The 22715-nt window shown below is 43.8% G+C and overlaps 1 protein-coding gene across 1 annotated transcript in view; it reads left to right on the top strand.

Moving 5' to 3' along the window:
- The first annotated feature begins 937 nt into the window (after positions 1-937).
- Positions 938-22715, top strand: part of LOC126259349 (myosin-IIIb-like) — a 610509-nt gene continuing 588731 nt past the window's right edge. The window contains exon 1 of the mRNA XM_049956066.1: positions 938-1004. The gene's annotated coding sequence lies outside the window, so the exon portion shown is untranslated. The remainder of the gene's footprint in view (positions 1005-22715) is intronic.

Genomic DNA, 22715 nt, shown 5'->3' with positions numbered 1-22715 from the left:
ACTGTGTGCCCGACCGAGACTCGAACTCGGGACCTTTGCCAGTGCTAGTTCTGCAAGGTTCGCAGGAGAGCTTCTGTAAAGTTTGGAAGGTAGGAGACGAGATACTGGCAGAAGTAAAGCTGTGAGTACCGGGCGTGAGTCGTGCTTCGGTAGCTCAGATGGTAGAGCACTTGCCCGCGAAAGGCAAAGGTCCCGAGTTCGAGTCTCGGTCGGGCACACAGTTTTAATCTGCCAGGAAGTTTCATATGAGCGCACACTCCGCTGCAGAGTGAAAATCTCATTCTGATTCGTTTAGATACTTCGTCGAACTTACATAAAACATGCTTCAGTTATTCATAAACAACAATCGCATTTATCAATAATATCAGGAAACTCTTGACTTTGATCACGACGAAGGACGTTCTGTAGAGTACAAAATAACACTAATAATTAAGCATATTTTTTACGTTTGTGCATGTAGTCTGTAGTTGCATCAAAAGCAGTTGCCTTGGTTCTGTAAAATCGTGAGAGGTACGCTCTCAACTAATTTTTATTGCTTATAAAATGCGGTAAGCAATATAATAAAAAAACCATGAGAAGTCGTCGGCTCCCAGTTTCTCTCTTAACATTCTTTTATGTTTCTTTCCCTATCAGTTCTGCCAGTACTACCAGTCATCGTACCATTTACTACGTCATTTATGTAGTGCACCAAAACTGCCGAACCGCAGTTTTGGTAGAGAGCAACTCCAGCAGTGACGGCAGAAGTAATGCGACGCTACAGCCTCCGGCGCTCAGCTGTTATTGAAATCAGCTGAGAAACGTCAACAGAACGGCGGCGCACCAGACGCGAGTGTCACGTGACCCGCGGAGGCGGGGCCGGGCGGCTGCGGGCGCTCTGGCGGCCAGTTGCTCCGTGGCTGCCAGGCGAGACGGTAGCACGCGCAAGCCAGCGGCGCTCGTAACGGGACCGCGGCACGCGGCCAGCAACCAGCGCACACCTGTGACACCGGCGGCTGCACCGCATCGTAAGTCCGGCCGGCGCCGCGCTGCCCTCGCGTACTCAATGCGATCCCTGCTAACCTAGTGACACTGCGTTCCTGCACGCGTCCACCCACTGGAAGGCTACCTGCGAAGAAAATGTTGTGGAATGTGTTGTTTTAAAAGAATCGTGTTCCCTATGCTGTTAACGCCAGCACGAGAGACTTCAGCGTTGTTTGACTAGCTGCACCTGACAACTGTCTGGCGCCTCGATAACGCGTATCTTAATCGGAACATAAATTTTATCTAATCTTTCCAACGTTAAAGTGCTGTTACTGTTACTATCGACTTCAGGTTGTATGCACTGCACAGGTCCGCAGTAGAGGACTGATGTGTTTTTATCCTTCCAAATATTCGCGTCTCTTTTTTTATTGGGTTTGAGGTTTAAAACTTCCACAGTTTTATTTGGTGTTCGGAGAACAGAGTTGGAAAATGATAAATGTCATTCTTATCTACGAGAATTCCAATTTCTCTTTTTAACGTTCTGTTGAATTTGCTGCTATAAAGTTATTTTCTGTTGTCACTCTGACGTTCGGTGTGTTCGTGGTTAGTTCCAGTGTCTGTTGGTGAGACAGAACAGCGTTCAAGAAAAACAATACCCTGGGACGGGCTGCTATTTGAATGTGGGATGACTTGTACAATAAGATTCCTCCCGAGCAGTAACAGGGTAACTGACAACTTTTTTTTTCCTTCACTATCAGCAATGTTTGTTCTTTAACTATTTTCTGCAAAATAAGAGGTTTCGTATTTGCTGGTCTTAACGATAGTTTAGTCGTTCAGCCACTTAATTCAATCTTATTTCTTGCGTCTTTTCTTCTTAACTGCACCGTATGTTCTGTTCTTTTCCTCTCGAATTGTATTTCTCGTTTGTGTGCTGTAACTCAATAAAATATTTGTATTCGTTGTATACCAAGCCTTTAAGTTTAAAAGGAAGCTTAGATTATAATCTAACTTCAGTTAGTGTCTTTAGAGGCGAAAATCTGGTTCAGATGTGTCCAGTCATAATTTCATTCTAGCGACGTTCTCCCTATGTCGAGATGCTTTCGTGATACAGCACATTGTTAATATTTTGTTTACAAAACTCAAGTGATTTTCCTTCACAAAATATCCGTTCTCTCGGAAAATGAAAGAAAGAGAACTTTGTGTCAACACTAGGGATCGGTATATTCCTTAAAGTGTGAAGTCATATCTTACGTAGGTGGTGATTCACATATTTCGTTTGTAGATGTTGGTGTGTTTTTTGTGTGTAATACGCCGTGTACTTCTTGTGGAGATCTATTGAGGGGAAATTTGATTGCTGTGAACTAGTCCTGTAAAAGTTATTTTTATGAGTTTGATGTCTGAACAGCAGCGTAGCGTGAGATTTAGGTTACGTCTGAAGGCGATAATTCGGTTGACTGTTGGCGAAGCCCGCGAATCTATCATGACTATCTTTTATGTACACAATATGCCCAAAGTTATATGTATGGCCCTGATAGAAGCCACTACCCCACTGTGGTCTGATATTTTCAGTTTTTCAATACATATTGAAGCATAAATAACAGCATCCCGGCTCAGGACCCTCCATTTCCCTTTAGTTCGCGGTAGTTTCCTATCATTTTCGTGTTTTATTAAAGTCATCCTCTGGTCTTACCTGCACCGTGCTAATGACTTTATCTGTCAGTGTCACGGTTTACGGTGTTAACTAATCCCAGTAAGGAATGAAATTAAATCCAAAGTCGTATACAAAGGCTAATTCTATTCGCAATTTCCGGGCTATACACACAACAGAAGCTGTCAGTTCCTGGTTTATATTCGTTCTTTTCAAATATGTCTCCAGTCAGACAGCAACAAATGAATAAGGGTCTAAACAGTCTTAAGGCGTGCAGAAGCTCGGAAGTGATTCCTGTAATTCAGCTAGAGGTAAAAAGCGGCGCCTACAGAAAGAGGGCCGTGTTTGCGTCTGTGTGTGGAGGAGGTCGACCACTACTGTGTGTTGACTCGTTTTTCTTGCTCCGTTTCATACACACCAGTCGTACACAGCTGTTGCTGGGACGTGGCTAGTACGAGTGATTACTCAGAAAGTATAGGTGAGAGTACTTTTCCGATTCTTTTGGCCTTAAGCTACCCTGACAGATTTCGTAGACCCGTCGTTGTATACTTTTCTGTGACCGGGAGCTAGAGATTATTACGGTTATGCCTCCAGCAGCACAATTCCGTATATTCCTCACAACATTCACTCTCCTTATAGAAGAATGGCATCTAACGTTGATTTGGATAGATATGACAATTAGGAAGAGAAGGCACACTATAGTATGTGATGCCGATGTTTGGGGTGAGCACTTTGTGCACGTCGAAAGTTCACTGCAGTGCAAAACTTACGGATGAAAATAACTTCCTCGTGAAACGTCGCTGTCAAGGATCACAGTCCGATGAAACTTGGACCTTAACGTAGGAAGAACCGCCACAGTACAATACAGTACAGTACAGAAGGTAACTGAAAGAGATACGCCGTATGACGAACAGAAATAACACTTTTATTCAGAGACAATTATAATGTAGTCAACGCTGTTCCTGGTGATCCAATGGTCCTTAATAGTGTGTGTGATCATCACGGCCAGAAATGGATGCTCTGCGACGTGCTCTAACGCTGGCCACAAGGTTAATAAGGAGTTCTTGTGGTAGGGCTTTCCATTCCTCCACAAGAGCGATTGACAACCTTGTGGGTGGTCGTTGGCGCAAGTAGACGTGCGGCAATACGTGTCCCCACCATATTCCACACGTCTTCAGTGGAATTTAACTCGAAGCAGTAGGCAGGTCTGTCCATTCGTCCAACAGTCTCTTGTTCACCTTCACCTGCACTGTGCGATGCTGTCGTGCATTGCCGTCCATAAAAACGAAGTCAGGGTCGAAAACAGCCCTGAGCAGATGCACGTGGGGAAGTAGTACAGCGTCTCAATAACACTGACCAGTGGGTGTTGTAATCCACCCCCTCCTTCCTACTTCGAATTGTTGTCCATAATGCAGTCTTTCGTGAAGATCTGAGAGGAGCGAAGGTTACAATAAACTTTCTAGTTTTTTAATTTCTTTATTCTTAAATACATGATACATAAGCAACCCACCACCTAATAATTAATGGGTCGTACTTGATACTAACACAATTATTACTACTGCAGCTGTTTATTGTAAGAATGTTAGTTATATTACTCTTCCACTATGGGCACTATTGCTATGTCCTAAGGTTACCCGTATTTAACTAGGTCTACTACTTATGCTAGTCTACTCTACCTGCAGCAAACTTTCTAGTTTACTTAGCTTGTCATGTTGAATTGCCTCCAGTTCTTATCTATGGGTCAGAGTCTTTCAGCTGAAATTGTCACATCAGGTCCTCACGGTTGGTTTGAACTAAATAAATCTGAAGACTATTTACACAAAAAAATGGTGCAACAACATATTTTCTGTCATTTATTGTATCATACAGTATTTTGGTTTTTCTCGTTAACAAAGCCGAAATCACATTTTTCGCACAAAAATACAGAACTACGTCCGATCATATCAGAGGCATGCTTACGACTCTCTCACTCTGCGGAAATAACAATATTACAAAGGGTTTACAATTTTTCTTAGGAAATGAATTTCTGTTAATTTCGATTATTATTTCATAAATGAATCCAGGAATAAGTATCGTGAACAATACAAGACTGCATAATTAAGAATAGAAATTTTAAGTTTAAAAGGTTCAAATGGCTCTATGCACTATGGGACTTAACATCTGAGGTTATCAGTCCCCTAGACTTAGAACTACTTAAACCTAACTAATCTAAGGAGATCACACACAGCTACGTCCGAGGCATGATTCGAACCTGGGACCGTAGCAGTCCAGACTGAAGCGCCTAGAACCGCCGGACCACAGCGGCCGGCAAATTTTAAGTGTGCCCATAATTCGTAATTCCAAGTGTTTCCGTACTTTAAGACCTAGTATTTATCGGTTATAACATTCAGACTAAAATATTTTATAAAGTAATTCCGTTTCATAAATTTTAGTTTGAAATATAACATACTGTGTATAAAATTATATGAAAGTTTCCAGAAAAGCAACTGCGATGAATATTGACCCGTCCAAAATTCGAAAAATAATACTGGTATCGACAACTTCTGTTGGGGAAAAGTGCTAGAGGAGGATGCCCCGTTACAGAGCGCCGTGTCCAAAGGTTTGGCGATGAGTACGCCTATGCAACAGTATGCCTCTCCATACCGTAACAGCTGGGCCACCAAAACTATGATGTTCGCCAGTGCTCGACATTCCTTCATAGGCGAGGGGCGGAAACACTCAGTACAGCTAGGAACATTCTCCAACATGATCGTTTCGATGGTCCAGATGTTATGGTGTGGCATAATGTTACGTGGGCATGCTGACATCCAAATCTTTGACCACGGTACTCTCACTGGTTAACGTTATTGAGGCGCTGTACTCTTCCCCATGCTCGTCGTCTCACGGGTGCTTTCGTCTCTGACTTCATTTTTATTGATGACAGTGCGTGACCGCATGGAACAGCGAATGTGTGGAGGACGCCCTGGAACTTGATGATATTCGGCGAATGGGCTGTCCTGGCCGTTCCTCCAACTTAAATCATCGAGCACGCGTAGGATGCGTTAGGGAAACGTACTGCAGAACGTCCACACGCACCAGTGACTATCCAGCAGATGGAGGAATGGAACGCCCTACAAAAAGAATTCCTTACCAACATTGCGGCCAGCATGGGAGTGAATAGTACAGCATGTTTTGTCGTCTGTGGTGATCACACATCCTAGTAAGAACCGTGTCCCGTACATGTACAGGGGACCATTATTAATTGCGGTGACTTTAGTGTAATTTTTTTCAGTTAACTTGTATACGATACTCACAGTCCTTTGTATGTATGGTCCATGTTTCACAGAGCTACGTTGCTTGGCAGTGACAATTCATGTGGAAGCTACTTTCGTCCTTAGGTTTTGCACAGCAGTGTATTTCGGGGTAATGGTAAGAAACTACATACACACAACAAAAAAAGTTGTGCATCACGTCGGTTCCCAGAACTCCTAAAGATAGACGTTGACTGCGAATATTGTATCACAGACACAGTCCCTTTGACTGTTCAGAGAGGTCACTAAACCCGCACAAAGATGTAAACAACCACGCATGAACAGCACCTATTAGACGGAGGGGTCCGACAGCTGATCAGTTCGTCATTCCACCAGGAAGGAGGTACTTGGCTAGTGTTGTCTGTAGTTCAACCATGCCTAGACGGTCAATATCGCGGTTCGAGCGCGTCCGCATTGTTCCTTCGTGCCAGGAAGGGCTCTCAACAAGGTAAGTGTCCAGGCGTCTCGGAGTGAACCAGAGCGATGTTGTTCGGACATGGAGGAGATACAGAGAGACAGGAACTGTCGATGACATGCCTCGCTCAGGCTGACCAACAGTGGATGACCGCTGCCTACGGATTATGTCACGGAGGAATGCTGACAGCAACGCCAACATGTTGAATAATGCTTTTCGTTCAGCCACAGGACGTCGTGTTAAGACTCAAACTGTGCGCAATACGCTGCATGATGCGCAACTTCACCCTCGACGTACACGGCGAGCTTCACCTTTGCTACCACGACACCATGCAGCGCGGTACAGATGGGCCCAACAACATGCCGAATGGACCGCTCAGGATTGGCATCACGTTCTCTTCACCGATGTGTGTTGCATATGCCTTCAACCAGACAATCATCGGAGACGTGCTTGGAGGTAACCCGGTCAGGCTGAACGCCTTAGACACACTATCTAGCGTGGAGGTTCCTTGCTGTTTTGGGGTGGCATTATGTGGGGCCGACGTACGCCGCTGGTTGTCATGGAAGGCGCCGTAACGGCTGTACGATACGTGAATGCCTTCCTCCCACAGATAGTGCAACCATATCGGCAGCATATTGGCGAGGCATTCTTCTTTATGGACAATTCGCGCACGTGTCGTGCACATGTTGTGAATTACTTCCTTCAGGATGACATCGGTCTACTAGAGTGGCCAGCTTGTTCTCCAGACATGAACCGTATCGAACATGCCTGGGATAGGCTGAAAAGGGCTGTTTAGGGACGACGTGACCCACCAACCACTCTGAGGGGACTACGCCGAATCGCCGTTGAGGAGTAGGACAATCGGTACCAACAGTGCCTTGATCTTGGGAATGGTGTACCATGACGAATACAGGCACGCATCAATGCAAGAGAACATGCTACTGGGTATTAGAGGTACCGATGTGTACAGTAATGTGGACCACCACCTCTAAACCTCTCGCTGTATGGTGGTACAACATGCAATGTGTGGTTTTCATGAGCAATAAAAAGGCCGGAAATGATGTTCATGTTGATCTCTATCCAATTTTCTGTACAGGTTCCGGAACCGAGGTGAAGCAAAACGTTTTTGATGTGTGTATAAGGAGCGATCAAGAAATTTTCGTTTGGAGGCGTTGCTCCCACGTATATGCAAGTGTAGTGCTACTACGATGCGGATGTATAAGCACCGCCATGTAGGCAGGGGATTAATGTAGCACTCGTTGCTCTCAGACTGCGTGCGGTAAATACGGAAACGTGAAATAAGGCGACGTTATTACCTAAAGCGTCCAAACAGGAGCAAAGTTCTGTCATTCTGTACTTGGCTGCTGAAGGACAAACACTGGTAGACATCCATCGGAGAATAAAGGATGTGTACGGCACAGCATGTTTGTCGAAAACCACCGTTGTGGAACGGTGCACGACAAGGGGTGCTGCTGCTCTTTGTTAATGCACGTCCCCGTATCGCAAAAATGTCGTAACGCAGAAATTACGCCAACTCAAGCGGGAGACACTCTAGCACCCGTCCTACAGTCCTGATTTTTCCCCATGCTACTGCCACGCCTTCACTTCCTTAAAAAAGGGTCAAAGATTCATGTCGGGCGAGGATGTGCAGCAAGCATTCACGGACTTCTTCACGCAGCAGGACACCGTGTTTTAGCAGTCGTTTATCTTCAACCTGGTGCTGCGTCTAAAGGATGATTTCCTCACTGCTGATGGCCGTTTTGTCTGATTGGCATACCGATTCTGGACTGTACGTCCTCCGGACGCGAACTTTTTGATCGCCTCTTATAAAACGGAATAATCACGTAACTTCAGCATTAGGGAAGGTGAATGGAGGACTTAAATATGTTGGAAGAGTTGGGTGACAGGGAATCGCTTGCAAAACATTGGTGAGACAAATTCCAGAACATTTTTCTAGTGTTTTAAGGTCTTATGAAGTAGTCATGTCGAGACATCGAACCACGCCAGAAGGCACTGTTAGGAACGTAACAGGTCGGTATAGCGCATACGAAATTGTAACGGACATACTAAGTGAACTTAAATGGGTATCTTTCGAAGGAAGCGCGAACACCTGTTGGGTAAATTTAGAGATGCTGTTTACGGAGTACTGTGGTCCTTTTCCTGCAACAAAAAATGACTCTGAGCACTGTGGGACTTAACTTCTGAGGTCATCAGTCCAGTAGAACTAACCTAAGTACATCAAACACATCCATGCCCGAGGCAGGATTCGAACCTCCGACCGTAGCGGTCCCGCGATTACAGACTGTAGCGCCTAGAACCGCTCGGGCACTCCGGCGGGCTTTCTGCTACAGTCTTAAATCCCTCGTAGGGATTATGAGAAAAATGTGATAGATTAGAGAGCGTACAGAGGCTTATAGAGTCATCTTTCTGTCGTTCAGTACGTAAATGGAATAGGAAAAATTCTGACACTGGTGTGGTGTGCTCTGCCATGCAGTGTACAGTGATTTAAACAGTATATATTTAAATTCAGAACACAAAGCGAGACGGCGCAGTGGTTGAAGGACTGAACTCGCATTTCGGAGCGACGTTCATATACCAATTCGGCCATATACTCTGGTGATTACAGGGTTATAAATACAAAATCAAATAGGGGTAATGCAGGAGTAGGTTTAATAATGAATAAAAAAATAGGAGTGCGGATTAGCTACAACAAACAGCATAGTGAACGCATTATTGTGGCCAAGATAGACACGAAGCCCATGCCTACTACAGTAGTAAAAGTTTATATGCCAACTAGCTCTGCAGATGATGAAGAAATAGATGAAATGTATGACGAGATAAAAGAAATTATTCAGGTAGTGAAGGGAGACGAAAATTTAATAGTCATGGGTGACTGGAATTCGTCAGTAGGAAAAGGGAGAGAAGGAAACATAGTAGGTGAATATGGATTGGGGGGAAGAAATGAAAGAGGAAGCCGCCTTGTAGAATTTTGCACAGAGCATAACTTAATCATAGCTAACACTTCGTTCAAGAATCATAAAAGAAGGTTGTATACCTGGAAGAATCCTGGAGATACTAAAAGGTATCAGATTATATAATGGTAAGACAGATTTAGGAACCAGGTTTTAAATTGTAAGACATTTCCAGGGGCAGATGTGGATTCTGACCACACACTATTGGTTATGAACTGCAGATTGAAACTGAACAAACTGCAAAAAGGTGGGAATTTAAGGAGATGGGACCTGGATAAACTGAAAGAACCAGAGGTTGTAGAGTTTCAGGGAGAGCATAAGGGAACAATTGACAGGAATGGGGGAAAGAAATACAGTAGAAGAAGAATGGGTAGCTCTGAGGGATGAAGTAGTGAAGGCAGCAGACGATCAAGTAGGTAAAAAGACGAGGGCTAATAGAAAACCGTGGGTAACAGAAGAAATATTGAATTTAATTGATGAAAGGAGAAAATATAAAAATGAAGCAGGCAAAAAGGAATACAAACGTCTCAAAAATGAGATCGACAGGAAGTGCAAAATGGCTAAGCAGGGATGGATAGAGGACAAATGTAAGGATGTAGAGGCTTGTCTCACTAGGGGTAAGATAGATACTGCCCACAGGAAAATTAAAGAGACCTTTGGAGATAAGAGAACCACTTGTATGAATATCAAGAGCTCAGATGGAAACCCAGTTCTACGCAAAGAAGGGAAAGCAGAAAGGTGGAAGGAGTATATAGAGGGTCTATACAAGGGCAATGTACTTGAGGACAATATTATGGAAATGGAAGAGAATGTAGATGAAGATGAAATGGGAGATAAGATACTGTGTGAAGAGTTTGACAGAGCACTGAAAAACCTGAGTCGAAACAAGGCCCCGGGAGTAGACAACATTCCATTAGAACTACTGATGGGCTTGGGAGAGCCAGTCATGACAAAACTCTACCATCTGGTGAGCAAGATGTATGAGACAGGCGAAATACCCTCAGACTTCAAGAAGAATATAATAATTCCAATCCCAAAGGAAGCAGGTGTTCACAGATGTGAAAATTACCGAACTATCAGTTTAATAAGTCACAGCTGCAAAATACTAACGCGAATTCTTTACAGACGAATGGAAAAACTGGTAGAAGCGGACCTCGGGGAAGATCAGTTTGGATTCCGTAGAAATGTTGGAAATGTGAGGCAATACTAACCTTACGACTTATCTTAGAAGAAAGATTAAGAAAAGGCAAATCTACGTTTCTAGCATTTGTAGACTTATAGAAAGCTTTTGACAATGTTGACTGGAATACTCCCTTTCAAATTCTGAAGGTGGCAGGGGTAAAATACAGGGAGCGAAATGCTATTTACAATTTGTACAGAAACCAGATGGCAGTTATAAGAGTCGAGGGGCATGAAAGGGAAGCAGTGGTTGGGAAAGGAGACAGGGTTGCAGCCTCTCCCCGATGTTATTCAATCAGTATATTGAGCAAGCAGTAAAGGAAACAAAAGAAAAATTCGGAGTAGGTATTAAAATTCATGGAGAAGAAGTAAAAACTTAGAGGTTCGCCGATGGCATTGTAATTCTGTCAAAGACAGCAAAGGACTTGGAAGAGCAGTGGAACGGAATGGACAGTGTCTTGAAAGGAGGATATAAGATGAACATCAACAAAAGCAAAACGAGGATAATGGAATGTAGTCAAATTAAATCGGGTGATGCTGAGGGAATTAGGTTAGGAAATGAGACACTTAAAGTAGTAAAGGAGTTTTGCTATTTAGGGAGTAAAATAACTGATGATGGTCGAAGTAGAGAGGATATAAAATGTAGACTGGTAATGGCAAGGAAATCGTTTCTGAAGAAGAGAAATTTGTTAACATCGAGTATAGATTTAAGTGTCAGGAAGTCGTTTCTGAAAGTATTTGTATGGAGTGTAGCCATATATGGAAGTGAAACATGGACAATAACTAGTTTGGACAAGAATAGAATAGAAGCTTTCGAAATGTGGTGCTACAGAAGAATGCTGAAGATTAAATGGGTAGATCACGTAACTAATGAGGAGGTATTGAATAGAACTGGGGAGAAGAGGAGTTTGTGGCACAACTTGTCTAGAAGAAGGGACCGGTTGGTAGGACATGTTCTGAGGCATCAAGGGATCACCAATTTAGTACCGGAGGGCAGCGTGGAGGGTAAAAATCGTAGAGGGAGACCAAGAGATGAATACACTAAGCAGATTCAGAAGGATGTAGGTTGCAGTAAGTACTGGGAGATGAAGAAGCTTGCACAGGATAGAGTAGCATGGAGAGCTGCATCAAACCAGTCTCAGGACTGAAGACCACAACAACAACAACTCGTAGATGTTTCCCGCGGCTTCCTAAATCGCTTAACAAACAGTCTGGGATGGTTCTCTGCAGAGAAGAACCTCAACCTTGTCTTATCCGAGCTTCTAATGCCTCTGTGATGACTTTATCAAGGTATGTTAAATCGCAATCTTTGTTCTATGTAGAGTCACTGAGAGCATTTCATCGATGTTGTCCTCATATTCCCATCAAACCCTCCCCCCTCTAACAAAAGGATCATTAACTAACATTGACAAAGTAGAATATAAACGTGGAGCTGGAAACCCTGTTTTTGCTTAAATAAAAAACTATAATGCAGTTGTAACTCTATGAGGCTGTATGCAGATGACTGGACCTCGTTCAGGGAGGTGACATCTCTAGAAACGTGTTACCGAAATTCGCAAGACCACATGCAGATGAGGGCGTCGTGCAAAGATTGGTAACTAACACGAAACATAAATTAATGTAATTCACACTATAGGATCCGTTCTCATTTTACTGTGCGATCGGCGAACTGTTATTAAAACCAGTCACCAACTGAGAGTTTGTCCGCAGTTATTGAAGGCTGTATGACAGCATAAATCCAACCATGGGGAAGCAAGATTCCGGTTCCGACTTATCTGAAGAAACCGAAGGAAGTAATGTTCACACAAGAAAGATTTTGCAAAACTTTTCTTTTTGACGAATTATTAAGTGTTGTTCGTCAGTCTGGAGTCCCTGCCAATTTGAATCGACGGAAGAGAAAGTGAAGACGCACAGAAGAGCTTTTGGATTTGTCTACGGAGAGGTTTGGAATTTAATGTAGGACACTGAATTTTCGGCCACCAGTATTCGAAACGGCTTAGCTCCGAGTCGAGCGCCACGACACAGGCGCGTTACCTACCTCGACTACGGAGGTGGGTATATCCTGCATACATTCCGCGTACTCATCGACAGTTTGTTGTTTACTGGTGCAGAAACACATTGAAAATCATGGTATGGGAGTATCCGGAAGTGCAGTTGCCACATATTTGCGTAAAGGATGTTCTTCGTTGATAATTGCCACGCAAGCCCGAGTCTGTTTCGTTAGCTTTATGACTGAGCAACACACGTGTGGTACAGTCAGCGAAACACGCAAACAAATTTCACAAATGGAGGGAAATTCAAAGAAAGAAGAAGTAACATTCTGAGACCTGTTAACTGCTACCGAAAAAACCAATATGTTTCAACAGTGAGTAACAGCGTGCGCGGGCGGAGAGTGAGTCACGGCTGAGGCATGGAACGCTGCGCGATACCGAACCTTCCAAGGTAAAGGAAAGTTTACGGGCGCGCGAAAAGCACTCTGTCCCCACGGAGCTAGCGGTTCCTAATACGCTGGGAAATAGTTCAAAGCCTGGCTATTGCAGTAACCAGACACGAGTGCTGTTAATTTGTTTTAAATTAATGTAATTTTAAAAAGAAGAAGAAAGCGTTGTAATGAAAATTTTCTCATTGGCTGTAGGTGAATCCTATCCTGTCAGAGTTAATCGGTCCCAGCGTAGATTCTATTACTTGTTAATAGATAAATTTCAGTGTGACAGTGTTATTCCAATAATTAATTCGAACTGATTTCCCTAACGACTTATAGGGAGACTTAAAATATGCAACTTCGGGATTGTTCAACACCAGAATCGGTTTTTAATTTTCGCAGTTTTTAAGGAAGCATGCTGGTGACGGTTAATTCTGAATGTCCTTAACATTTTGCTATGACCGTGTTACAAATTTCACAAAGCAAACGCATTTTTAGCTTTTAACACGTAGCTCTGTGCAGTCTCAAGAGCACGGGTGTAACATATTATTGCTGAACCCCACCCTCCGGCTAGTGCTGGTTACTACTGCAAACACCACTACCGGGTTTCTGATTTGCGGGGGGCTAGGACTGTTCTTCTGTCTGGTGATAATGGGATGGTCTTTCCTTAATCCGGCTAAATGGGTGGTGGTCTGAGCTGACCATGTTGTTCTCAGAGGCACAGGAGGAGGAAGTATTTTAAACCTGTCCGACGTGTTAAATCGAGGATGGCGACCAACATTCACGTTGATGGTATATGTGTAGCGGTGCACAGAAATAATTCGGATCTCCCAGCACGCGTTTCCGAGGAAGTCCAAGGAGAAATACGTCGCGTGATTCGGCTCGACCATCGCACGGTGCTAACAGAGCGTGGATTCTGGCCACGGCCGGACCCTGGCCACTGCAGACGAAAGGAGCGTTGCGCGGGGTCAGGCGGTGATCCTTCAGGAGAGGGGCTACACTGGGCAGCCAGAACGTTATGAATGTTTATCTGTCGCGGAAATGGACACGCTGCAGTACCGGCAAGGACCTAGATACGGAAAGGAAGATGTGAAACATGTGCCAGGGATATGCAGGATTCATTCAGTTTGAAAGTTGACTTACTGTGTGTAGAACAAGGAAGTAGCTGCTTTTAGCGACCTTGGTAAAGAAAAGATAGTGATAGCTAGGAAATGTTATCAGTGACAACGAGGTTCGTCAGTTGTTCACTTGCTGCTGCCATTAGTAGCTGCTTGTCAGTTTTACAAAGCGTAATAGACAACACACATCGCGGGTGATACCGGAGTAGAATCTGGCTAGGTAAAAGTGTTCCGGAGCCAAACGTTCCTCGCACATTATCGGCAAAAGGCTTTTGCAGGTAATGAATCATACGTGTGTTGTTGTAGAGGCAGTAGTGTTGCGAATCACAGCAGGCAGGGAAATATTATCAGTGGACTATTGAATACGGAAACAAACGTTGCTACATAATAAGTTGATCTGCCAATGAAGTAACCTGGTGTGTCGAAACTCGTAGCTACTCCAGTCATATTTTCTACTAACACCGCCAACCTGTGTACGCATTTGGTAAAAATTTGGAAGCAAAATAGGTTTAAATTTTACCGAGAGTTTACTGAAGATACTAAAAGATTTTAGAGGCTTTATTGTTGTATTGTCGACTTTTGACTCAAAAGGAGGAAAGAAAAGAAAAACGCCGCTGGTTTCAACTGGGTATGAATTCGTGAAATCGGTTATGACAGGCCGACGAACTAATCACTTACCCGCCAGTACCGACAGTAAAAACAGTGATTGTACAATTACTGCGTAAAGACACTGTCGACTAACTGCAGATGCTGAGCAAACTTTTGAGACCTACGTTGAAATAAATATTTAGGAATGAGAAATAATAAAAAATAATTTATATATATATATATATATATATCAATTTTGTTCTTTTTGCAAACATTTTTTTACATTTACAAGTTAGATTTCTCACGACTGGTGCTTTCATGCTCGCAAGAGTAACGCTTTTGTAGTATTCTGATCGAGAGACATTACAAATAATAATTTAAACTAACAGAAAATGATTGTAGTTTATCTCTACCCGAAGTCTGGCGTCTCTCCCTTCCCTACAACAAATATCAACTTTGTCAGCTGCTGGGTTCACCTAACAAGGGCAATCAAATGAAAACCGAACACCTGCCGCAACCAGACCATAGAATGGTTTCACGCAGAAGTAATCATCACACGCATTAAGACATCTATCCCCCTGGAAGACGAGGCGATCAATTCCTGTTTCGCAGAACGCGGTCTGCGGCTGATGGGTCCACAACCGTACGCACTCTTGCACTTCCTCGTCCGACTGAAAGCGACGTTCACACATCTCTCCTGCAGGTCGCCGTAGATGTGAAAACCACAGGGTGAGAGATTTGAGCTGTACGGAGGAGTTGCAGCGTTTCCCAATCAAATCCCTGAATCGTAGCCTTCGTCCAGTTGGCAGTCTGGGTGCAGGCGTTATCGTGCGATAGGATGATTCCGTCCGATAGCAAAATGGTTCAAATGGCTCTGAGCACTATGCGACTTAACTTCTGAGGTCATCAGTCGCCTAAAACTTAGAACTAATTAAACCTAACTAACCTAAGGACGTCACACACATCCATGCCCGAGGCAGGATTCGAACCTGCGACCGTAGCAGCAGCGCGGTTCCGGACTGCAGCGCCTAGAACCGCACGGCCACTCCGACCGGCCGTCCGATAGCATTCCGGGGTGTTTTGACTTTATGGCGCGTCGCAATTTCTGAAATTGTCTTCAGAGCGCTGCGCATTGACAGGGAGTCCAAGATGGAGGAACTTGAGCAGAGCGCCCCTGCAGTCGGAGGAGGATGTCGTCATTAACTTACCGGAACTTGTGTGAACAGCTATGGATACCTTTGGCGCGGGAAATGTAGCATGTTCCTACCGTTGGCTTTGCCGTTTGCCCTCGGGCTGTCGGAATGCGGTGCGGGGAAATCATCCTGTTGCACCATATCGCTCGTCGCCACACTGCCAATCGGTCGAAGTCTACGCTTCAGCGATTTGGTTGGGAAACATGCAACATCCTCTATACAACCCGGATCACCGAGCGAGGTGGGGCAGCGATTAGCACACTGGACTCGCTTTCGGGAGGACAACGATTCAAACCCGCTTCCAGCCATCCTGATTTAGGTTTTCCGTGATTTCACTAAATTGCTTCAGGCAAATGCTGGGATGGTTCCTTTGAAAGTGCACGGACGACTTCCTTCCCCATACTTCCTTAACCCGATGGGACCGATGACCTCTGTTTGGTCCCGTCCCCCAAATCAACCAAACCAAACAGCCCAGATCTTTGAGTCTGATTTTCACTTCTTTGGTGATCTGAAGAAACATACGTGTTGACGTCGGTTTCAGTCGAACGGGGAAGTGCGAAAGTGGGTGCTCTTGTGGCTCTGTCAACAGACGACTGCGTTTTACAGAACAGGAACTGATGTCTTAACGCGTGTAGTGATTACTTTTGAATGAATGGAACCATTACATGGTCCCATTGTGGCGGATGTTCGGTTTTCATTTGATTGCCCCCTCATAGACCATGCAGTCTACCATATCGACCTGTCACCCTTAGCGGTCTAACAATACTGTTTTTTGAGCTGCAGTAACAGTTACATTGAGAAAGCTATATCGTGCTGTCAGTTAGCATCGGATTATGTACTGAGGCAATTCTTATCATGCAAGTGCTACCTAAAACTCATTGGAGAAAGGAATATGGAGCACTTATTGAAGCATTTCACATCCACTTTAGCAAGGCGCTTTTTACGAACACAAGACATGTGCGTAGTGTCAGCTTCCGTAGCGTCCCACGAACCTACTACCGATAAGAGGGCAGACAGCATACGCCGCGTTACGACGAGCTGCGGGTGGAAGTAGCTTGAGGATTAGTATCGCTTAGTTTCAACGGTGATGGCAGAGTACAATGACGACGACGACAATGAAGCCAGGTGACAAAGAGGATGGTTGTATTCAGACGTACGAAACATCATCCAGCGAAGTGAGGACTTTCAGAAGTTTATCGCCATGTACTTCCCTCAGAGTTTAATGAAAGTGTCATCTTTGTGTACAGTCAGGACAATTCAGAATTGTAGCTGAGAGACAGTCAGAGAGACACCTACAGTATGCTAAAATTTCTTCTCTAGGTGGTAAAAATGATGCAGGGCGTATGTTGTGTTGGTACTTTACCTGTTTTATAATGAACATTCCAGGAGCGAAATGTACCATGAATGTCGAGAACAAATATTTCTTATGTTGAAAGACGTGTTGGAAGGATAAATATTATTTCCATCCGGAGTGTAATTTTATGTGCTTTCTTTGCTTTTCTTGCTTTGAGAAGGCAGTTCTGGTGTTGTGCTAGTTAATGGACGGAACACTTAGATTGTCATCTTCGTAGAACCTGTCAACGTCGAAAACCATTCGACACTGTAAAACAGTAAAACTTGCTCAGAATTCTCGGAAGAATAAGTGTAAGCTATAGGGAAGGAGAGGTAACATACAATATGTACAACGACCAAGAGGAAAATAAAGGACTACGGCCTAAACAGAGTGCTGCGACTAAAAAGCGAGTAAGACAGGTGTTCAGTCTATACATAGAAGTAATGGTGGAAATAACAAAAAGGTTCAGGAGCGGGATTGAAATTAAAGGCGGAGGCTTATCAGTGATAAGATTCGCTGATGACTTTATCCTCAGTGAAAGTGAAGTTTTACAGGATCCATTGAATGAAATGCACAGTCTCATGAGCATAGAACAGCGATTGAGAGTAAACCGAAGAAAGGCAGAGGTAATGAAGAGCAGCAGAAATGAGAATAGCGAGAACTGATGTTCACGAAGTAGATGAAATTAAGGACTTCCGCTACGGAAGCAAAAAACCAATGACAGACGAAACGAGGACGACATAAATAGCAGAGTAGCACAGGGAAAAGTGCATTTCTTGCTTAAAAATGTCTATTAGTATCAAATGTAAACCTTAATTACGTTTGAGGTGCAGAATTGAATGATAGTGAAACATGGACCGTGGGAAAACCGGAAAAGAAGAGAATCTAAGCATTTGAGGTGTGATGCTACAGATGAATGTTGAAAATTAGGCGGACAGATAGGTAGGGAATGAGGCGGCTCTCCGCTGAATTGGCGAGGAGAGAGACACGTGAAGTACATTGACAAGACGGATAGGATGATAGCTGCGTTAAGACATCAAGGAATAACTTCCATGGTACAGTATGGTAAAAACTGTTAAGGCAATATCCTATAAACAACTGAACACGTTGTGCGCAAATGCTACTCTGGACAAAGAGGTTGTACAACAGGAATTCTTGGCGAACCTCAAATAAATAAAAATGTGTGGCAGGCGGCTGTAGACACTGAGACGCCTGTGATCATCAGAATTTTCTGGAGTATTTCTGACCTGTTCAGCAACTTAGTAACTTCCTTTATCGACAATATGAGGGGGATAAGGAACGGTTTCCAAATCCGGACATTGTGTGGCACTTTGGAAAGCTTTCAGCTCAGGGAGTATTCAGTGTGTTACCAGCAGCTTCACAGAAACTTTGCTAATCGTTATTAAAAGGTACGAAAGCGGAGAACTGGGTGAAATGGATAGACCAAGGAAAATTTATGCCAAAGAAACCAATTACTTCTTTTTACATTAAGGTGACAAATGTCATGGCATAGCGATATGCACATATACAAATGGCGATAGCATCGCTTACTCCAGGTATGAAAGTCAACTGCTTTGACGGTGCTGTCATTTCAGTCAGATGATTCATGGGAAAAGGTTTCAGACGTCAATATGGCCGCACGACAAGAATTAAGACTTCGAACGCGGAATGGTAGTCGGAAATCTTACGGGAATTCAATGTTCCGAGATCCACGGTGTTGAAGTCTGTGCCGACGATACCAAATTTCGGGTATTACCTCTCACCAAGTGGCCGACGACCTTTACCTGACGACCGAAGATAGCGGCGTTTGCGTAGAGTTGTCAGTTCTAACAGAAAAGCAGCACTGCGTGAAATAAGTGCAGAAATGAATGTGGGACGTACCACGAACCATCCATTAAAACATAGCGTCGAAATCTGGCGTTAATGGGCTATGGTAGCAGATGACGGATGCGAGTGCTTTTGTAACAGCACCACATCGCCTGCAGCGCCTTTCCTGGGCTCGTGAACATATTGGTTGGACTCCTAGACGACTGGAAAACCGTGTCCGGGTCAGATGAATCCAAATTTCAGAGCTGACGGCAGGATTAGAGAGTGGCGCAGACCCCGCGAAGCCATGGAACCAAACTGTCAACAGGGCACTGTGGAAGCTACTGGTGGCTCCATAATGGTGTGTGTTTACATGGAATGGATTGGGTCCTTCGGTCCAGATGAACGGACTATTTACTGGGAATGGTCATGTTCGGCTACTTGGAGTCCATTTGCAGCCATTCATCGACTCAGTGTTCCCATATAACAATGTCTTGTCACTTCGCAACAGATGGTCGCGATTGGTTTGGAGAACGATCTGAACAGTTCGAGGGAGTTATTTGGCCATCGAAATTGCCCGACATGAATCCCATCAAACATTTATGGGACAGAGTCGAGAGGTTAGTCCGTGTACAAAATTCTGCACCAGAAACACTTCCGCAATTATGGATGACCATAGAGGCAGCTTGCCTGAACGTTTCTACAGGGGGCTTCGAAAGACTAGAGTCCATGCCACGTCGAGTTGGTATACTTCGTCGGGCAAAAGGAGGTTCGACGCCATACCTCATTACTTCTGGCTCCTCAGTGTATGTCACAGCAACCAATTTCAGAATTTTAAGGCCATGAGGCTTAAAAATCAATCAATGAGTCGCATGTCAAACTAACATCAGAATTAATACAATGTGAGATGAAGCAGGCGACTTAGTCAGGCGTCAGCCTCCGTCAGTAAGACTGGACGCAAGTTCTGCTTCGCTTGCTTGAGAATACGGCGCAGCAGACTGACTGTACCACATCATTCAAAAATAGTTTCATTAAAACATAGCTACAAACAAGGTTACACGATAAAAAGGCCTTAAACTTCATAGACATTATTGCCTGTAATATTTCAGAGCTGTGAATACAGGAGTTAAAAGGGGATAATATTAAATACAAGAGCTATTAAACTTAAAAAACGTCAGCACATGCCACAGCAAAAGCCCAGATCTTTAGCACAATACAAAACAAGTCCAGCGGAAGTTGTTTAAAATTTTATGAAGAATTTTGGACACGCTGCCTTAATGCTTCAGAAGCTGACGAAGTCGCAACAAAATTAGTTTTATACTAAACACAAAGTACTGGCCGTGGAATACCAAACGCTGTCGGCGAATGTTGTGAGATCCTTATCGCCAAACTGCCCTAGGTGATCCGCTGGCGGAACGTGGGATCAAGGCACCGACAGTCACTTCCGTAGAGCCCCTTGGACTCTGGCTCTTCCCAGAGCCTTCAGACTGCGACACGTCTCTTCAAAGTGCCGTCCCGCGACTTTGTCGCCTCCCGGGCTGGTGTAAACAGAGGACGAACCTCCGTGGTTCTCCAGCCGCGCGCTTCACTCGGCAGCCGCAACTCCAAACAGGCTGAGAGCGAGTCTCTCAAAGTCGGCAGGAAGAACAGATGGCGCACTCTGGAGTAACGCCGTAGCACTGGTTGCAAGCCGAAGCAGTCAGAAATACGAAAAAGGAAAACATTTATCGATAAGAGTGGACATTAGGGTCAGTTAATTGTTAAATATAGGTTAACCGTTCCTCTTAGGAGGTAGCACCTAATAGAGGGTTGTATTTAGCTGTGGAAGGGGCTGAACCAATGGAAGACCCAGTGAGCGACCAAGTCAAGCTTTGTGCAGCCTGTATTGGCTAGAAAGCCTAAATGATTACACAATTTCGGATGCTGTTCTGAACTCACGAAATAGAAGAAAGAAGAGGGCAGATTTTGGTGGAGGGAAGGAGGGAGGGCGGAGGTTGCGGAATAAGCGGCAGTTGAGAATCTTTTTGTCTTTTTAGCGCTAATATTGCATCAACACCCCTGCTATAGTAATAAGTGATCGGCAGTGGTGTCTTTCGACGCAGATCTCGGGGATTTGACCCAAACTGGAGTCCGACAGCAGATTCGTAAGGCATTACTGAGCTCCCAGATAAAGGGGAATCAGTAGTTGAAACAAAAGAACTGGGTAGATAAATGGAAGTGAGAAGAGTATATTCCTATGGTAGCTGCAATATTTGGTAATTGGTGTTCTGACCTCCACTTCATTTAACTGTCCTGAGACTTATCTTTTCTGAGATTAGATAATTGGCGTTGGATGTTTCCAGTCCAGTCGCCGGATCTTGAAATTTATCTGAGGGTAGTTGGATCACCACAGCGATCAGTTGTCAGAGCTGTTACTCTAAAATTTTGTTGATGCATATTGTATATGACAACGCAAAGTAGTACCTTCCACTTTAAGATGTGATGGTCTGAACGTCACACCAAAATAACACACTGCAGTTTCCTCGAGAACAATAAGATTCATTCCTGTTTCAATAGACTGGCCAAGACCGTTTCGTCGACTATCACATCACGCTGCAAAATGTTAGGATCTCGACGTAGCACAAAACTGCCACTGAGTAAAATCTCCAGCTTACATAAAAAATGCGTACATTCCACTTTGAGACTCGCAACTCTCGGTCAACTATTTTAACACTAAATCTGCCGCAGTTAAATCAGGCTCGCTTCACTAAAATGACTGTCAACGAAACCGGCTGTAAGCCGTCCGTATCGCTTAGAACGTGCGTTCTTTCCAGGGTGTTTCATCGAAACATTTGTCAGAAATTTCCAAGCAGAAATTCCAAATTCCCGAGATCTAATTTTTGTTCTATGTGAAAATCAGTTATAATCTTCTAGTTTGTTTTATGGTTGCCAGTAATTTTTTTTTCAGTTGGCACGCGAAAGGCGATTCTGAGCATACAAGCCGAAATTTAATGTGTTTGCTTTTCAATAAGTCTCTTCTTTCTCGATATTCAAAACACAACCAGCGTATTTTAATTTTTCTCTTATTTGACTTCTCAGATTACTGCAACTTAGCTTTTCAACATCCAAATCCACATGAACATAGATTAAGTGGAATTTAATTCTGTTATTTATTTATTAATTAAAATAATTCTTCAGTCTCTGAATATTAATGAACTTTTATTACATGTGAGGTCAAACATGTGTTTCGAGCAGTAGTAAGCGTGTACTAAACTAAAAGTTTTTACAAGAGACCTATTCATTCATCTGTCCATTTACTTATTCACTCATTCATTTTTTCTTCAACAGTATTATTTTGCCTGTTCGTTGAAATACATCGTGATGCAGTACTCGGACGTCCCGCATGGCACAGCGTACGGCGTTGGTACCTCCATGGAGTACCTATTACGACGTAGGGATATCTGCTGACAAACTCCATCAGTAACACGCCGCCCAAGGAGACCCTGAAAAAAATAATAAAATACAAAACAAATACTGTATTTACATCATCCAGACAAGCCTTTTTCTCATTTAATCTGTATTGAAATTATAATAAAATTAGTTTTACACACGCTTGATCATTTATAGACGACGAGGGTACAGAAAATTTCGCACCTCTAAATGTTTGTGAGAAAACTCCTGAATTTAATTCAGAGGAATCCTGTACCCCACAAACATCACTTATTAGAGATTATTCCTAGTTCAGCTACGATTTTATCATCGTTTCTGTAAGCTGTAAGTTCTTTCCGCCTCTGGAAATTCCTTCGTTATCG

The sequence above is a fragment of the Schistocerca nitens genome, chromosome 5 (genome assembly GCF_023898315.1).
Source record: "Schistocerca nitens isolate TAMUIC-IGC-003100 chromosome 5, iqSchNite1.1, whole genome shotgun sequence".
Lineage (NCBI taxonomy): Eukaryota > Metazoa > Arthropoda > Insecta > Orthoptera > Acrididae > Schistocerca > Schistocerca nitens.
The sequence above is the reverse complement of the archived record's forward strand: the minus strand, read 5'-3'. Positions and strand labels throughout refer to the sequence as shown.